General features: G+C 35.5%; 1 long non-coding RNA gene across 1 annotated transcript; it reads left to right on the top strand.

The window, feature by feature from the left end:
- Positions 1 to 8570: 8570 nt before the first annotated feature.
- On the top strand, positions 8571 to 17887 carry LOC125268226. The gene is made up of 3 exons (XR_007184842.1): positions 8571 to 8919; positions 9222 to 9323; positions 16901 to 17887. It is a non-coding gene; the product is annotated as an uncharacterized LOC125268226 (long non-coding RNA).
- Positions 17888 to 18975: the final 1088 nt, after the last annotated feature.

Genomic DNA, 18975 nt, shown 5'->3' on the forward strand with positions numbered 1-18975 from the left:
GCATCATATGTTTGGTTTTGACTGAAGGCCAAAGCAGCTGTCCATATACAGCCATACCTGATGATTCCAGTTTTTCCAGGCGTTCCGAGACTTGTTTATACCGGAAAGTTTGACGGGAGCTTTTTACAGTGTAAAACTGCTGAGTCAGTTAGTGGTTGGTTAGATAATTGCTATATTTCTAATGCCATGCTATACTTAGAGACTGTCACTAATAACTGCTCTACTCAGGTCTGTAGTTGATTAAAGGTGAAGTGTGTCATTTTTAGTACAAAAGTGAATTGTAAAAATAATTGTTTCTTTACATGTCTACTATTAGTCAGACAGACACACCATCATTCAAAGTTTTGGAGTCTGTGATAATTTATGTTTTTGAAAGAAGTATCTTATGCTCACATAGGTTGTATTTATTTAATCAAATATTCAGTAAAAGCAGTAATATTAAATTAAAATATGATTTATTGCTGTGAGGGCAAAGCTAAATTTTCAACTGCCATTTCTCCAGTGTTCAGTGTCACATGATCCTTCAGAAATCATATAATATGTTGATTTGGTGCTCAAGAAGCATTTATTTTTTTATCAATGCTACATTTCGATTTTTTTTTTTTTTTTTTTTTTTCATGATTCTTTTATGAATAAAAAGGAAAAAAAAAAAACAGCATTTATTTGAAATATAAATCTCCTCAAGTGCAGCCCAAAGTGCTGTACAAAGCAATCAGTCAATTATAAAAGCCTTTACTGTCACTTTTGATCAATTTAATGCATCTATGCTAAATATAAGTATTCATTTCTTTTAAAGCATTAGTTCACTTTCAAATGAAAATTAGCCCATGCTTTACTCACCCTCAAGCCATCCTAGGTGTATATGACTTTCTTCTTTCTGATGAACACAACTGGAGAAATATTAACGCATACAAGCTTGCAGTGCATGGGTCATGACTCACAAGTATGAGCTGAAGAAAGTGCTTCCATCCACATCCATCCATCATAAACGTGTACTCCACACAGCTCCAGCGGGTTAATAAAGTCCTTCTGAAGCGAAATGACGTGTTTGTGTAAAAAAAAAAAAAAACCCATATTTAACAAGTTGTGAAGTAAAATATCTAGCTTCCGCCAGACCGTCTCCCGTATTCAACGTATGAAGAAAGTGTAAAACTCTTGCAGTTCAAAACGCTTACGCTATGTCCTATGCCTTCCCTATTCAACTTATGGAAAAAGTGTAACTGGCGTGACGCCAGTTTACTCTTTCTTTGTAACTTGAATATGGAAGGTGTTCTGGCAGAGGCTATTTACTTCATAACTTAAATATGGATATTTTTTTACACAAACGCATCACTTCACTTCAGAAGGACTTTATTAACCCCTGGAGCCGTGTGGAGTACATTTATGATGGATGGATGTGGATGGAAGCACTTTGTTCATACTCGTCGGAATCGCTCACTGCCATTACAAAGCTCGGATGCGTATATTTCTTAATATTTCTCCCATTGCGTTCATCAGAAAGAAGAAAGTCATATGCACCTAGGATGGCTTGAGGGTGAGTAAAGCTTTGGCTAATTTTCATTCGAAAGTGAATTAATCCTTTAACCTCAGACTTTTGAATGGCCATCATCAATGGATAAATACGTTTTGGTGTAGTTACAACATCTACCAGCAGGGGCAAAGTGGACCATGTTAACCAGACAACCCTTGACCGCAAAATGTGAATCTGAATAAAAAAAAAAGTTATCACCTGAATTCTAGAAAATGTCTTGAATGAGTAGATATGTTTGTGGACTGATGTTATTTCTAATGTCATTTATTGTCAGTTATATGTATGATTTTATTTTTTATTAATGTTCCTGGATTCCACACATTACTTTTTGTAAGAGAACAGCTAAGTCTATTTGTCAGGTTCTTTTCTTGGACTATTAACATGCATCCATAAATAGTATGTGCACACAGTCAAATAACAGTAATACCTTATAGCACATGTTCTGATTAATTAGCATCAACAAGGAGTCCCACTTAGAAAAGTAGCAGGGGTCTTCTTGAAATCTCTGTGCTTCATGTAAAGCCAGCAGACCCAAGTAAAATGGGTCAAATCATTTTTTCTGATGAGGATAGGTAATTTTTTTTATTTAATTTAGTTAGTTGTAATGATTGGACTTTTTTTTTTTTACTGGGGAGTATGTATGAGTATGAGTTCTGAAAGTTGCTATATGTCATATAGTATATCATTTCCATCTTTTATCTCAAAACATCAATGACAGTTTGATTCCATGGTATGAGGAACCTGAACTCATGAACATTTGCTGTGTTCCTGTTGGGAAATAAATGTGTGAACATGTCTCTTGTATACAGCAAAACTATTATCCCGTTTCTGGAAGTGTATATGCGGTTTGTCGTCGGTAACCTTAGAGACCAAGCAAGCAGAGACAGTTCTGAAATGACTCATTCAGGAGCAGAATGCATGTAAGCGGATTTAATCTCAAAGGAATATAGTTCAGCCAAAAATAAATGTGGAGATTCTTTCAAATTTACTTTGTTTTGCACAGATAAAACAAATAAAATAAAACAGCTTACAGGTTTGGAATGACATGATGGTGGGTAAACAATGACAGAATTGTAGTTTTAGGGTGTTTTAAAATTCCTGTAATCATTAGCACTCTTTGATTCTTCGTCTCAGTAACAGTATACAAATATATATTCAATGTGGTGTTGATGGAATAACGCTTTTCTATGTTGAGGCTTGTGAACAATCTTCAAAGTGAAAGCATCAGTTGACAGAGGAAGGATAGAGCAGTTTGAAGACAAACTATGTGGTAATTGTTTATATAGGATTACAAATTCATACATTTTTATTCCCATCTATCTTTTTGGAAGCACAAAAATCTTCGTTGAAAACCCCCAAATCCTTAGAAAAACATGACTTCACTTGAAGAGTAATTTCACAGGATCTAATACAGCACAAGCTGTTGATTTGACACCACACTGGAAAAAGATTTACCATTGCTTGAGGGCTTATACCACACAAATGACTTTCTATATAAGTCTATATAAGTATATGGCATATTTCTATACAAGTATATGGCATATATAAGAGGCTTTTTATATAGACCTCAACCCTGACAGTTTATTTAAAATTTTACTGAATTTTCAAATTTTGAATGAGTGAATGAGTGAATGAATACATAAATAAATAAATAAATAAATACCACATTAACTGAAATTAAGTAATCATCATTATGCAAGAATCTACAATATTCATATATTTTCAAATACATCAATTGAGGTATTGTAGTAATATTGTAGTAGATTTAGGCAAGCTGTTTTGTGTGCAATTTGCCAATATTAAAAATATAACCCAAAGTCTGACAGCAGCAATACACTAATTTCTTATAATTTCTCTGAATTTTATTAAGCAGATTTACTTAAATTATAACACAATTTCAAAAAGCACTGCATGTGTGATTTTTAGATTAGTTTTGCAAGTACTTTCGAAGCTCACACTGATACTTTGCTATGTGTATATATTTCTCTTTGATATTAAAAATTGACAGCCTAAATAAAAGAGGGAATTCCTTTTGATAATTTATTAATGATGTACTGAGAGACTAACTGAGCTCCAGTCTGAGAGGAAATCCTTATTACGCTAACAGAGAAAATGAATAGCTTAGAAATGTACTTTCCACAGCACAGAAAATACCTGGCAATCAATAATCAATAACAATGTCTCTTACCTTCATCAGACCTGTTGGGAAATGCTCTGCTAATTATGTCTTCATGATATTCACTAGTTGTTTTCTATTTATCTTGAAATACCACTGGTTGAATTTGTGTTGCAATTGCAAATAAATATTTCTATTCTGTTCAGTTAAATTCTCTACAAGCAGTAAGTGATAACAATACATTTGCTAAGGATTTTGAAAGCTTACAAGGATTTCGAAAGCTTTACGATGGCATTAGCTAAAGACCATTAGTGTCATTATACACACTTTGCATTGCCAAAGGCTGTAATGATAGACGTTAAACTCAGCACTTTTGCATACATTTTAAGCTGTGATTCCTTAAGATCCAATGGAAACATAAACTTGGTGGATGTCAAATTGCTACCTGAAGAATCACACGTACATGAGAATGTGGAGCCAAAATCAATATTTCAATTTTGATTGCAGGTGTCTGTATCTTCCAGATTTCCAAATTCCATCCCTGCCGCTGTTGAGATAACACATTATCACTTCTTTGTTGGCCAACATACTGTGATGAATGCACTTAAAGATGTGACACAAGCTCTGGTGAGTGAAACTGAAGTCTCTAGAGAGAAATCTATTGCTGTCTGCACGTTTCTTGTACTGCCAATGCTTTTCAATTCTATGATTCAAATAGTCTTGTTTAAGAAATATAACCACAGCATATCGACTTTTTTTTTTTAAATTGCAGTTAACAGTTAAAGGGTTAATTCATTTTAAGTTGACATCAGGAGCATGCAGCACTTAAAGACAGGCAGAAACTACGGAGGACAAGACAAAAAATGTGCATGGCTATTTAGCAAGACTAATACGTCTCTTATGCTACACCTAAATCTTTTGAGAAAGACATGCAATAGTGAAGGCTAAAATCACTCTGGGTGAGTAATTTTGACACCCCCCTCATGGAGACTTTAAGGTCATCTGTGCACAACTCCCTAGAAGTCATCAGAGAAAAGACACATCAGGCAATTCTGTGATGAAGAGCCTCATGCAGTAAATTCCTCTGTGGTCAGGAAAAAAAGCTGATTCATTCTTCAAATCTTTGGACTACAAATGAGCATCTTTTGCTCAGCTAGAATGAGAAATATTTACATGAAAGCATTTTCATGCATTTCAAGCATTTTGGGAATTGTTATATTGTATGTGTAAGTGATCTGAGTCAGCATCAAAATAGAGAAGGTTTAACAAAAGAGAAATATGTGCACTCACACTGCCTCTTACATCAAAAAAATGACGGGGAAAACCACTTTCACGTAAAATGGGGTTGGTTAAAACAACACAAAATGTAAGCTAAAGATTTTACTGGGATTTATTTTCTAAGACCAACTGTCAAGAAACCAGGAACTTAATCTGTAAAGATAAGACTTAAGGTTAACTTTGAATTTATACTATACCATCCATAAATTATGTCTTGGAAGAGTTTCCTTCCAGCTGAGGCCAGGCTGAAAATGAATCATTGGATTTTGAACCAGCTCCTGGTGGTGTGGATCTGAAAGTTTATATAAGGCCACATTAAAAAAAAAAAAAACACACAAAAAAGACATGACATTCATTTACTCACCTGAATGTGTTGCTTTATACAAAAGTTAGTTCCTACCACGTTCCAAAAGTGCACTGCACTGTGACTTTCACTGTATAAATCACTCTGCTTCTCTGTGTTTCACCTTTCAGGCAGTCTCTTGCTTTTACGTCATGCTGGAATAACCATAATTACGACGACAAGTCAGAATATTCTCAGAAGATTCCAAATTCACAAGTTGTTAGAAACAAGTTGTACCAGGACATGTACGCTTTTTTACAAATCAGAATCTCCTAATAAAGGTAATTCTGAACATGTTGTGAATGCACCAAGTGTAAGTATTAGTTGGGGAGTATTTTATGATTCTCTCTGTAAGTTAGATTGAATAAGCAGGCTAAAGAAATTCACTTTTTGTCACCACCTACTGGCGATAGCTGACTGTCTTTAACAGGTTTGTTCAAAAACGTGGATTAATGCTGCCTTTACACACATCGACATAACCTGTATTTGACCGAAGCTCAGCGCCGCGCAGCACCGCGCCACGTCTTTAAAATTCGAACGCATTGTTTTCTATGAGTGTACGCACACCGGTGGCGACATTCGGCGCCTGTCCGCGGCGCCCAGAAAACAATAGAAAACAATGCGTTCGAATTTTAAGACGTGTCGCGGCGCTGAGCTTCGCGTCCGGTGTGCGAGCCCCTTAAGGTGTCCCCTGAATGTGTCTGTGAAATTTCAGCTCAAAATACCCCATAGATTTTTTTAAATTTTTTTAACTGCCTATTTTGGGGCATCATTAACTATGCACCGAACTATGCTGCGGCCCCTTTAAATCACGTGTTCCCTGCCCCCTCTGAGCTGTCGACTAAAATACAGTGCATTTACAAAGTTCACACAGCTAATATAACCCTCAAATGGATCTTTACAAGATGTTCGTCATGCATGCTGCACGCATACATCGATTTCTGTGAGTATAGTATTTATTTGGATGTTTACATTTGATTCTGAATGAGTTTGAGGCTATGCTGCATGGCTAAAGCTAACATTACACACTGTTGGAGAGATTTATAAAGAATGAAGTTGTGTTTGTGCATTATACAGACTGCAAGTGTTTAAAAATGAAAATAGCGACGGCTCTTGTCTCCGTGAATACAGTAAGAAACGGTAACTTTAACCACATTTAACAGTACATTAGCAACATGCTAACGAAACATTTAGAAAGACAATTCACAAATATCACTAAAAATATCATGTTATCATGGATCATGTCAGTTATTATTGCTCCATCTGCCATTTTTTGCTATTGTTCTTGTTTTGCTTACCTAGTCTATTGATTCAGCTGTGCACAGATCCAGACGTCTAATGCTTTGAACATGGACTGGCATATGCAAATATTGGGGGCATACATATTAATGATCCCGACTGTTACGTAACAGTCGGTGTTGTGTTGAGATTTGCCTGTTCTTCGGAGGTCTTTTAAACAAATGAGATTTATATAAGAAAGAGGAAACAATGGTGTTTGAGACTCGTCATTTCCATGTACTGAACTCTTGTTATTTAACTATGCCAAGGAAAATTCAATTTTTAATTCTAAGGCACCTTTAAGGAACAAAACCACTGTTGTGTGTTGCTCTGAGAAGCGCAATGGTTTAATTTGGCTGTGGCTTTGTTTGGAACTATTTTCGTTTACTATTATGTTACTGTAAGTTACTCAATATTACCTTGTTGTTTATTAAACTGTTCTATAAAAGAAATGACAGACTCTAAATCGTGCTGTGTGAATATTAGCACAGACAATTGATATTTGGTTTATTCAGTAGGGTATAACTCACGACTTTATATAGAAACTTTTTTTTGGTGGGGTTGTGTTGAGAGAGTGGGCTGTGTGTCACGCTGCTTTTGAAAATCTCCACCCATGGGACATGTTATGTAGGTGGATTTATTTGTCGCAATCACACCTCAGATCTCAGCTGTCCCCAATCTGCAGTTAGCTTTGAATGAACATGAGGGAATCCCTCTTGCTCCAAGATCAAAGCAAAAGAGCACCAAGCTGCAAGGCAAATCAGACTAGGAAACCCTCAGTTTACTTTAGCAAGTCAGGTCTTTTGAGGAAAATTGTGAAAGTGGTTTGCATTTAAGAGTTATATTCATTTATTTTTCACTTGCAAGTATAGCGTGGTAGAAGTTTACACATTGCACATAACTGAAAACTTGGATCAGGTAGAATCACAAATTAATGGCTTTTTTACAGCTGTTTTATAGTTATTGTTCACTTTATCTTTATTAGTTTTGTATTTAGAGTTTTTGTTTTACTTGTACTAGATGCATTATTCCTGGTAAATAATGAAAAACAGCTTATAAAATGTGATTGCTTAAAATGCATACCCTGAAACCTTACCAAATCTACCTTGTCAATTCTTATTGGTTTATGAGGATTATGAGGATTCCGTTTTCTGAATGTAACTGATGTAGCTGCCAATAGACCCTTGACCAAACCTTTCTCAGGCTCATCAATTGATGTTATGAAATCTTGAAAGAATTTTTGAAATCCAGATTTGGTGATTTATTTCTTTTTACCATATCTGACTTACAAATAAATATTGAAGGTTTTGCAAGACATAATAATATAGGGAGGGAATTCAGTCCTCCTCATTCTTGAGCCTCATTCTGAACCTCTGTGCCGTGAGAAACTAGCTGAAGACAAAAACATGTGAAAAGAAATGTTGCTCAGAGGATGCTCTTTTTAAAACCCAGGAGTCTTAATGGAGTTTATAGTTAATTTTCAATTAATTAACTTCTCAGATGCTCCACCTAGAAACTGAGTGCATGTGAAACCTATTAATAGCAGATTTCATTTCAAATGGCAAATCAGAGAAACAGGAAACAACCAAGATTAAACATAGCTCCTTTATGATTTTTTTTTTTTCTATGGGAAAACATTAGCAAATCAGCCAGAAAATGTTTAGAAAAACTTAAGTAAATCTAAACCAATGGTTTATTTCTCAAACTGAAGTTATTGAATTGCCCTGTTGTCTGTAGGAAGTCATGTTGTTATTCTCTAGCATGTGTTTATTGACCTTGGCAAGCTCTTGTTTGTGTTTCTGTAGCCTAATATAACCTCTGCGAACAGAATTGCACAATTCAGGATTCCACCTGGTCATCCAGGCCTGATGAATCCTTCTTGGGGAGTGTGTCTATAGTTTATAAGACAGACCCACATCTTGGCTGCTACTGCAGGTATTACTTACTGCCCCATATCATCACTTACCAGCTGCACAGATGGCAGGCTAAAACAAAGCCCAGCTTTTGACGTGTGTAGTGTGTATTTGTATTTATTTAACCCTCTCAAGTTTTCTCTCCAGCTTTAACAGCCCAATGCTACATATTTATCTAAGCAGCTGAGCGTGTAGGGTGCTGGCACTTTACGCATGTTTGCAACTGCTCCTGCCATGAACTAATGTACTATCCTATTTTGTTTTTTGTCTTCTGTCTTATCTATGTCTTCATCGGGAACAACTGAAAATGCCAATGGATATTACTGGCAGGATGTACTGCTACTTGTGTTACAATCTCTGTGCACAATAATCAAATGGCAAGTGCTTGCCATTTGCCATACTGTTGCCATTGATGAATACTGTGTGTACTACTGTTTTCTGATCAACAAAAAGCAGCCTGGTGAGCATAAGAGACTTCTTTCAAAAACTTTAGGTTTTGTATTTGTCATGTTGAGTATTTGCTATTGTTAAAAAAGGAAAGGTGTTGTTTTGCTTTAGAACAGACTAAAAGCTCAGATTCACAAAGATGATTCAGATCAATGTCTGCTATTAACAGTCAAATATTTCAGTATGAACTCAAATAATTCTCTTTAGATTCTTTCACAACCAAATTATCAGAGCTATGCTGTCCACATTTAATTTTATAGCTTCATAGTCTTACTGTATGTCAACCCATCGCTCATTATCTTTATATCTCCTTAGGTATTTTGGGAGAAACATTTGAAACAACTTTGATACTTAGTTATAACTTGTTTTGAGCAACAAAATGTTCTTCAGAGACAAGAAGTATTTACACGGTGTGAGGTGAGATCTGAAGAGTTTCTGCACACATGAGTTTGTGGATGAACTAATCAAACTGACAACCCATAAAGGGAGTTCACAGCACTGAATCTGTGGTCTCAAAATCTGCAGCCAGCAACTGATTCTTTTATGTCGACAGATAAGGTAATTATAATCAAACTATCATAACAGTGTAATTTTAAAGTATATTTGAGACAATAGACCATATAGATCTGGCTGTGTGTAGTTTGAATTAATCTCTTTTCTTTGCATGACACTCTAAAATTACAGTAAAGAATAGCTCTTTCAGCATTATCCTGAAGAGAGTCTCTCGGAAACACGCATAAATGTCACATCCTTTTGATTTTCCCACCATAAAAATCAGTTTACAGGCTTTCATTAACAACCAAGGAAGGTCTTGTTTTTAAACTTTTCCTTACAAAGGTTTCCTTACCTTAGTTTGTGAAGCAGTCCGGCGTAAAATGACAGCATGGCAACAACACTCTACTACAACAACACTTTAAAGCAACCCAACATGGCCTCGCTCCCTTTGTTGCATGTTCTCAGGGGCAGGGTTTGAATAAATTTTAGGGTTATTGATGTCAATAACCCGGGAAGAAGCTCGTTGTAGCCAGTCGTTTGTTGTAGTCCTTAAACAGCAAATTTTCTTAAAAAGAAAATATCTCTCTTTGCATTGAACTTTGAGCGTTATGACGCGAATTCGCGTCTGTTGTGAAGGGATTTTCACGCGCGAATGAAGCGAGTAAACTCAAAATGTTCAAGCGTCCAACTACGCGCGAATAGCGCGATTTATTCGCGCAAGTCGCGTCTGGTGTGAACGCAGTATAACTTTGTAGATGTTGTTTATGCTCTAACAGCAACAATACACACTAACTAAAGTTAAAAAAGTGAACTCATAATTTACCACCCCTTTAAAGGTAGGGTAGGCAAATTTTTCATAAACATTTTTTGTTATACTGGTTGAAACTCTCTTCACATCCTGATAGCAGTCAATAATAGAATGGTCTAAAAATTAAAAAATGTACATATATCTTCTGTGGAAGTCTCAGGACCAAAAAATGTTCGTCCAATCATTGCATTTGATCCGAATGCAATGATATAATGTCCTACCTGCCTGTCAACATACAGTGGTATGCGAAAGTTTGGGAACCCCTTGCAGAATCTGTGAAAATGTGAATAATTTTAAGAAAATAAGAGAGATCATACAAAATGCATGTTATTTTTTGTAGTACTGTCCTGAGTAAGATATTTTACATAAAAGATGTTTACATATAATCCACATGACAAAAAATAGCTGAATTTATTAAAATATCTCCGTTCAAAAGTTTGGGAACCCTTGATTCTTAATACTATGTGTGGTTACCTGGATGATCTACAACTGTTTTTTTTTTTGTTTTGTGATGGTTCTTCATGAGTCCCTTGTTTGTCCTGAGCAGTTAAACTGAGCTCTGTTCTTCAGAAAAATCCTCCATGTCCTGCAGATTCTTCAGTTTTCAAGCATTTTTTGCATATTTGAACCCTTTACAGCAGTGACTGAATGATTTTGAGATCCGTCTTTTCACACTGAGGACAATTGAGGGACTCAAACTCAACTATTAAAAAAGGTTCAAACATTCACTGATGCTCCAGAAGGAAACACGATGCATTTAGAGCCAGGGGGTGAAAACTTTTTGAATTTGAAGATCAAGGTAAATTTGTCTTCGGGAAACATGCAAGTATCTTCTGTTGCTTCCAAAGGGCAGTACTAACTGAAAAAAAATATTTCAACAAAATAAGAAAAATTGGGACTTCTTCATACTGTTCAAAAGTTTTCACCCCCCGACTCTTAATGCGTCTTGTTTCCTTCTGGAGCATCAGTGAATGTTTGAACCTTTCACAGTAATCAATAACCCTAAAATTTATTCAAACCCTGCCCCTGAGAAAATGCAACAAAGGGAGCGAGACCATGTTGGGTTGCTTTAAAGAAGAGGAAGTGTTGTAGTAGAGTGTTGTTGCCATGCTGTCATTTTACGCCGGACTGCTTCACAAACTAAGGTAAGCAAACCTTTGTAAGGAAAAGTTTAAAAACAAGACCTTCCTAGGTTGTTAATGAAAGCCTGTAAACTGATTTTTATGGTGGGAAAATCAAAAGGATGTGACATTTATGCGTGTTTCCGAGAGGCTCTCTTCAGGATAATGCTGAAAGAGTTATTCTTTATTGTAATTTTAGAGTGTCATGCAAAGAAAAGAGATTAATTCAAACTACACACAGCCAGATCTATATGGTCTATTGTCTCAAATATACTTTAAAATTACACTGTTATGATACTTTGATTATAATTACCTTATCTGTCGACATAAAAGAAACAGTTGCTGGCTGCAGATTTTGAGATCATAGATTCAGTGCTGTGAACTGTTCTACAAGGGGTTCCCAAGGGGTTCCCAAACTTTTGCATACCACTGTATGTATTTCCATACCTCTGCTCGTGCAGACATCACATGTCATCAGCACGTTCCGTATGTTATTCATATGTACACAGACAGTCACACAGTGCTGCAAACAAACACCAGCCACCTTTTACAGTTCCTCCTGAACCAAAACAATGAGCTTATGCTGCGTTGTCATAACTGTAATTATGAGATGGCAACCCGTGACGTTCTACCCGGAGCTGTTCACATCCTCATACTCAGATTTTTTGCACTTCTATGTCAACACTATCAACACTGAAATTAATCTGCAGCAGTCAGGAGGTACAGGTGGCTTTGAGACATGAGGTAATTTAACGCCATCTCTCATGAAGTTTTGCAGACTGTGCTGTGTGTGTTCACATCTTTTGGAGGAGGCATAGCTTTGGAGACGCTCTGAAGGGAGGGTGGGTCCTCATGTTTCAAAGCTAGCTTGCTATTAGATTCCTTATTCAGCCTATTTACAATTACTACCACTTTTGAGATTTAAGAATCTGTTTACAATTGTTGTGATGACAAATCTAACAATTCTTCAGCTACACCCAGATGCACATTCTTGGTCCTAAAGATTGCACTAAATCCTTATCAGATCCCAGTTATTTAGACATTAAGCAATAATTCACACCTGTATGCTGGCATATACCTCACAGTTCGCTGAGTATCATCTAACATTCCTGAATTCATACGCAGTTTATGTAATTGACTTTCAAGCTGTAATGGAGCCGCATGACATGAACAAAAAGTATCTGTATAATATATACATTAAAAAGTTATAAAAGATTTCTATTTCAAATAAATATTGTTAAAAGTGGACTCAGTAGAATTTCAAATACACTGTTTGGAAGTTAGTCAGGGGCGTATGTCCAGGAAAGAGAATGAGCAAGAGAGAGATTTGAAAATAAGAAAAAAGAAAAAAAAACAGCGAGAATGAGAGATGGGACACAATACAAAAGAGCTCAAAGAATATCACTGGAATGAAGGTTTATGACTGGGCAAGCGCTTTAGGACCTGTGTTTATATAAGAAAAGCTTTCCAGCACTGGAGAAAGCTAAGTGGGAAGGCCTGAAAACAGACATGGAGGCTGCTTTAATCCAGCTTCTCATGTGAGAAACACTGGGTTTTGATTGTCTGGAGCTGCTGTGCTGTATGCGACTAGCTTTGTATTTACTCTTGTGTACTGTACGTTCATTTTTTGTGCTTCCTTGTCATTCGTTCATCAACTGCACTTAATTTTTCGAGAAGCATTTTGTTGTGCGTCAGCTGTGATAAACAGACATCCACTCGCATTGCATGTGTAACAGTGGCCAGATAGTGAGAGTTTTGCATGTAAACCACTGCAAACTGATGTTAGCTAGAGAATGCAGAGTTTACTGTCATTGTTAGTGCACTCGCCTTGCCTGCGGTGGTTAGGATTGGAGTGTGAGTTTTGGAGGCGGAGCAATGAAAAGAGGGGTATTTTTTTTGGGGTTGATTTCAAATATCAACAATGTCCAACAGCGTTGTTCAAAATCTACTTACCGCACCTTTAAATATATATTCATCAAGAATTCCTGAAAGAATCTATGTATCAGATTTCTGCAAAAATATTAAGCAGCACAACTGTTTTTAGCTTTGATTAAAAAAAAAAAAGAAATGTATCCTGAGCCCAAAATGATTTCTGAATCATGTGACACTGAGAGTAACGGCTGCTGAAAATTCAGTTTTGCCATCACAGGAATAAATAACATTTTAAAATAAATTAAAATAGAAAACAGATATTTTAAACTGTAATAATATTATTTCACAATATTACTGTTTTACTGTATTTTTGATCAAATAAATGCAGCTTTGGTGAGCTTAAGAACAAAAACATTAAAGTTCTTAACTTTGAATGGTAGTGTACATGGAAGTGGAACATGGATGAAACATTTTTCTTTTTTTTTTTTAATTCCATAACTACTACATTTCAAACTCTGTATCAAAATCATACCATCGTATCCTAATGTGTCTTGTAAAGCACTTGCTGTTTTTCTATGGTCCAATTCTTCAGCAAAATGTATCATAGGCAATGGCCCAAACTCTAAGGTTAAATCGGGCTGGGTTAAAGAGCAGCCCTCTTGATTGGTGGCCGGATAGCTAAATGTCACTTGTAGAGAGTGATGGATCAGAGGGCTGGAGATAGTGTAGGCGTAGTTTGATTAATAAGGTGCCTGAAGCAGTGACTCAGCCATGCAGCCAGAGAAGAGACCTCCATGATAGGAGCCCCTGCATACCCACCCATAATCAATAAGGCAGTCCAAGAGCTTTCCAGGTGTATCATAACCAAAAAAATAAATAAATTGAAAACAGGTTTTAAATATGATGCAATATATTACATAATACATTTCCATATATGGGAAACCAGTGCTTATATTTTTCAATATACTGCAATATATGCACTGACCATGCATGGCTATACTGATACATATAAAATATTTATAAATGAAGACAAAAATAGCATTAAATTCATAAAGTTTTATCCTTTATTGTGTACATATATTGCACATACATGTTCCCATATAAATGTATATATATACACACACATTCATGGAATAAGTTACAATCAGTGGTTACAACAGACTTCTAGTTCCCAGCATGCTTTGCTTCTGTTGTATTATTTTAGAATTTAAAAGGTTTTCTGGTATGTGTGAGTAGAGCCTGAGGTTAGATTTATTGGCTGAACACCATTAAGACTATAATAACTTTATTTAAAAAGTAACGGCTGTGCACACTATAGCGCAATGATAGTCTTTTTGGTAGAAACTTTAGTACATGCAGGTGTGCTTTTGTTATCTAACTTGCAAATATGTAACATTTAACATGTAAATAATTATAAAATATAAGAAATGTGTTACTTAATATATTTTACCATATATGTGTTTATACTGCATGAATAAATATATCTGCAATATATTATGCATGCAGTACCATATCTGATCACATATAAATCTATATATTATGAAGTATATTACTGAATATAAAATGACATACATTATGATAGATTAGTAAATATATTATCACATATTTTTCAATATATGAAAAGCGGCAATTCCTTATGTATTATTCAATATATTTTAATATATTTACGCAATATATTTGTATGTATATTTTCAAATATACTGTTAAATCATGTAATATATTGATTATTCATATATAGGGAAATATATTTTCTTTCCATAAGGGTTGTGCTTGGCAAAACTCAGCACTATGTTGTTGGTAGTTGCAAGGGTGTTCTGGTTGGTTGCTAGAGTGTTGTGATCACTAAGGTGTTATCTGTGGTTAATAGACAGTTTCTACGGTTCTTACTAGGGCATTGCTAGGCAATTGGGGTGTCCAAACTCAGTCCTAGAGGGCCACTGTCCTTCCACAGTTTAGCTCCAACCTGCCTTAACTACTTAAGTAAGACTATAGGCTTACTAGAAGCAGAACTGGACACCAGGGTGTTCTGGGTGATTGCTAGGGTGTTCTGGGTGGTTGCTAGGGTGTTGCTATGTGATTGCCAGGGTGTTATGTGTGGTAGTATTTTGAGCGTAAAAATTCCATTTTGCCAGTTATTTCCTGTTATCCAAACCAGGTTGTCTCAGACCTCTCAATAATTTCAAAAATATTTCAAGTTTCTATTTGAGGCAACAGATAATGTAAATATCATAACAACCGCTAATGCTTGTACTGGCCTTCTGTGCATCTTCCAACAGCCTGCTGGTTCTTGTTCCCCTTTGAAGGTCAGATGTTACTATTGGAACGGAGTCTGTCTGTCTGTGTTTGATTGTGACATTATGAAACACAATCTGTCAATGCCTTTAAGTGCTGGGAAGATTTTTGCTTTTTAATTCACACCAGTGTATTTATTGACAAAGGCAGATTATTTAGATGATGAAGTCATTGCATCCTCTTGTGTAATGCAGCAAATGCATGACAGATAAATCATATAAAGCCGAGCTGACCAGCTGAAGGGTGAACTTTGGGAAAACTGAATGACAGATTTTAATAATTGCCGCCGCCTGCTTCTCATTTCTCTGATGTCTTTTTTTATCAAAGAGCACGCTCATCATAGACCAGAAGACTTTGGGGTTTATCCCTAACAAAAACACCTTGCTTAAATTTATTAAACAATATAAATTGACAGTAACTGAAATTGAATATAGGGAGCTGGAGGTAAATACCACATTTATCAGACAACATCAGTGGCAAGATGTCTTTTAATTAGATTCAGCTTTCTAAATTCAGCTTTTGGGAGGTCTAATAAATAATGGCGAGACAACAGAACACTGTGTGTAATATTGGCTTTAAAAACAATTTGACTTTAATTAGTTTGATATTTAATGTTCAAAGAGGAACTTGATAAGATCAAAGTGAAAAATGTTATTATAATCATAATTTCTTCTAAGAAATCTGCCTTCAGTAAGTCGATTTGAGAACAACAGACTTAACAGTTATGTTTTTGTTGTGCTTAATTTTATACTTTTTAACTTTATAGCCTACAATGTGTAAGTGTATGAAAAAGTATATGAAGTATAAATAATAAATTATACAAGTATAAGTAAATACAGAAATCTTATAAAATATTAAATATATATTTAATAGGATTCTTGACTCAGTTTTACAGAAACCTCTATGCAAAAAGGTTCTATATAAGGAGAAAAATCTTAAATCATGTTTAACAGGTTATTTTATTCTTTCTAGTGATAAAGTATGTTTATGAGCTGTTTAAATCATAAGATTAATTAATTAAAACTAAATCTATAAAATGATCCCATGATGGGAACCCCTAAAAGGTTCTACATATAAAGTGCCTGACAGAACCTTTTAAGGATTTATATAGAACCGCTTCCTATAAGATATTAAAATATGCATTTAATATTTAGCACAAATATCTGCTGAGACATATTCTTAGTAGCCAGTGGTTGTCTAAAATGCCATAAGTTTTAAAGATGAGAAGAATCCTTTTTTCTTCCTCAGACTTTTTTGTGGTTCTTTATTATGACTATTAGATTAAGTGATGAGTGTATTATTGTTAAGTCTATAGATAATAGCATAAAATGCTGATTTAATTTGCTTCATGTACTTTAGAATGACCTGGCACCTGTTAAAAAGAGTGTTTTCTTATCTCTTAACAGTGATCACAGCCCACCTTAAGTCAAGTTCTACCACAGCACCTGCAAGGAGGAGAGTGCCAGCTGAATACACCCATGAACCCTTAATCTCCTTTGGTCCATAGATCACATTTCAGCCATGCAACCCTGTCCAACACCCTCTGTTAAATAAAAAAAGTGTATTTTAAGTCTCAAACATTCCTATCTTTGTAACAGCTGCTCCCCTCCTTGCTGATGGCCATCTTGTTGGCTGACTTTTAACGTCCCTCCCTTTGTTAAACAACAACAAAATTCACTTTACAAATGATTAAAACTTATCTGGTTGCTTTCCATGCATAGACTTACACTAGAGCACAACGGTATGTTGCTGTGAATGTGTACACTGACTCATTCCATTCCATTCCATGCTGTGCCTGCTAACATAAAGGCAATGAGGTGTGTTGTGTAAGTGTTGAATCTGAGGTAATGATGAAATGACTGGAAATGAACCTGTGGGGAAATCCCTGGCATGGTGATGTGGATTAAATTAATTAATTAGTAAAAATGGAACAACCCAGAAAACATCAAACAAGAACATTGTGTGTGGGAAACCAAGTTACAAGACACTGCCTTGAGTACTCTGCATCCTTATCTTGATTTGGTATCTGAATATTTCCTTTAAACTTGCTACCCAGAGCACACTTCAAATCAGTAATAATAATAATAAATCATTCAGGTGTTTATATAAGCAATTCATTTAAATAATATATTTTTAATTCATTAATTTATTATAAACTTAGAAAAAAGTTTCAGTGGGGTTCTTTATGGGTTCTTGACTCAGTTTGAAAGAACGCTTTATGACAAAAAGGTTCTGAGAAATGTCTTAAATTATTGCATAATACTTTCATGTTTAACAGGTTATTTCAATTTTTTCTAGTGATCTAGTTTATGTGTTGTTTAATTCATGAAATTGGAGTCTTTTAGTCTTTTTATTTAAAGGGACTAAATGAGGATTAAAAAGATTTAAAGGGTTAGTTCACCCAAAAATGAAAATTCTGTCATTAATTACTCACCCTCATGTCATTTCACACCCATAAAGGTTCATCTTCGGAACACAAATTAAGATATTTTTGATGGAATCCAAGAAGTCCTCAGTAAACAGCAATTTAAGCACCGCTTTCAAGGTCCAGAAAGGTACTAAAGACATTGTTAAAATAATTGACGTGACTGCAGTAGTTCAACCTTAATTATATGAAGCGATGAGAATACTTTTTGTGCGCAGAAACGAAACAAAAATAATGACTTTATTCATCAATATCTTCTCTTCTGTGTCATTCTTTCAACATTGTTTACGCCCAACGCTTCCAGGTTCTACGTCAGAATGCCGGCTCAGTATTGGCGGACGCTGTTCATGTCAGCAGCACAATGCATGCGTGTGATGCTGAAGCAGGAGCCGGCCAATAATGACTGGGCATTCTGAAGTTGAACCTGGAAGCACTAGACACAAACAGCGTATGAGAATGACACAGAAGAGAAGATATTGTTGAATAAATTTTTAACCCTTTAACGGGTTAGTTCACCCAAAAATGAAAATTCTATCATTTACTCACCCTCGTGTCGCTCCAAACCCATAAGACTTTCGTTCATCTTCGAAACACTAATGAAGATATTTTAATTAAATCTGAGATTTCTGTCCCTCCATTGACAGTCCATGCAACTACCACTTTGACACTTCAAAAAGTTAATAAAGAGACTATAAAACTAAACCATATGAATATATATGAATATGTTGTGTCTATTACATATTCAAGCGGTTTAGTCCAAATTTTCTTAAGAGACACGATTACTCTAGGCCTATTTGATGAACAGATTCCATTTAGGCTTTTATTCGCAGACAAACATCCATCAACTCACACATCAGATATGGTAAACAGAAGCTCAATCATGCTTGTTTGACGTACGAGAACCATTGAGGTTCATTCTCATGTGTTACGCAGCATGTTTGAGCTTCCTTAAAGGATTAGTCCACTTTTAAATACACTTTTCCTGATAAATTTACTCACCCCCATGCTTTAAACGATACCAGATGAGTAATAAGGGTCTTATCTAACGAATCGATC

Source organism: Megalobrama amblycephala, linkage group LG5, assembly GCF_018812025.1.
Source record: "Megalobrama amblycephala isolate DHTTF-2021 linkage group LG5, ASM1881202v1, whole genome shotgun sequence".
Lineage (NCBI taxonomy): Eukaryota > Metazoa > Chordata > Actinopteri > Cypriniformes > Xenocyprididae > Megalobrama > Megalobrama amblycephala.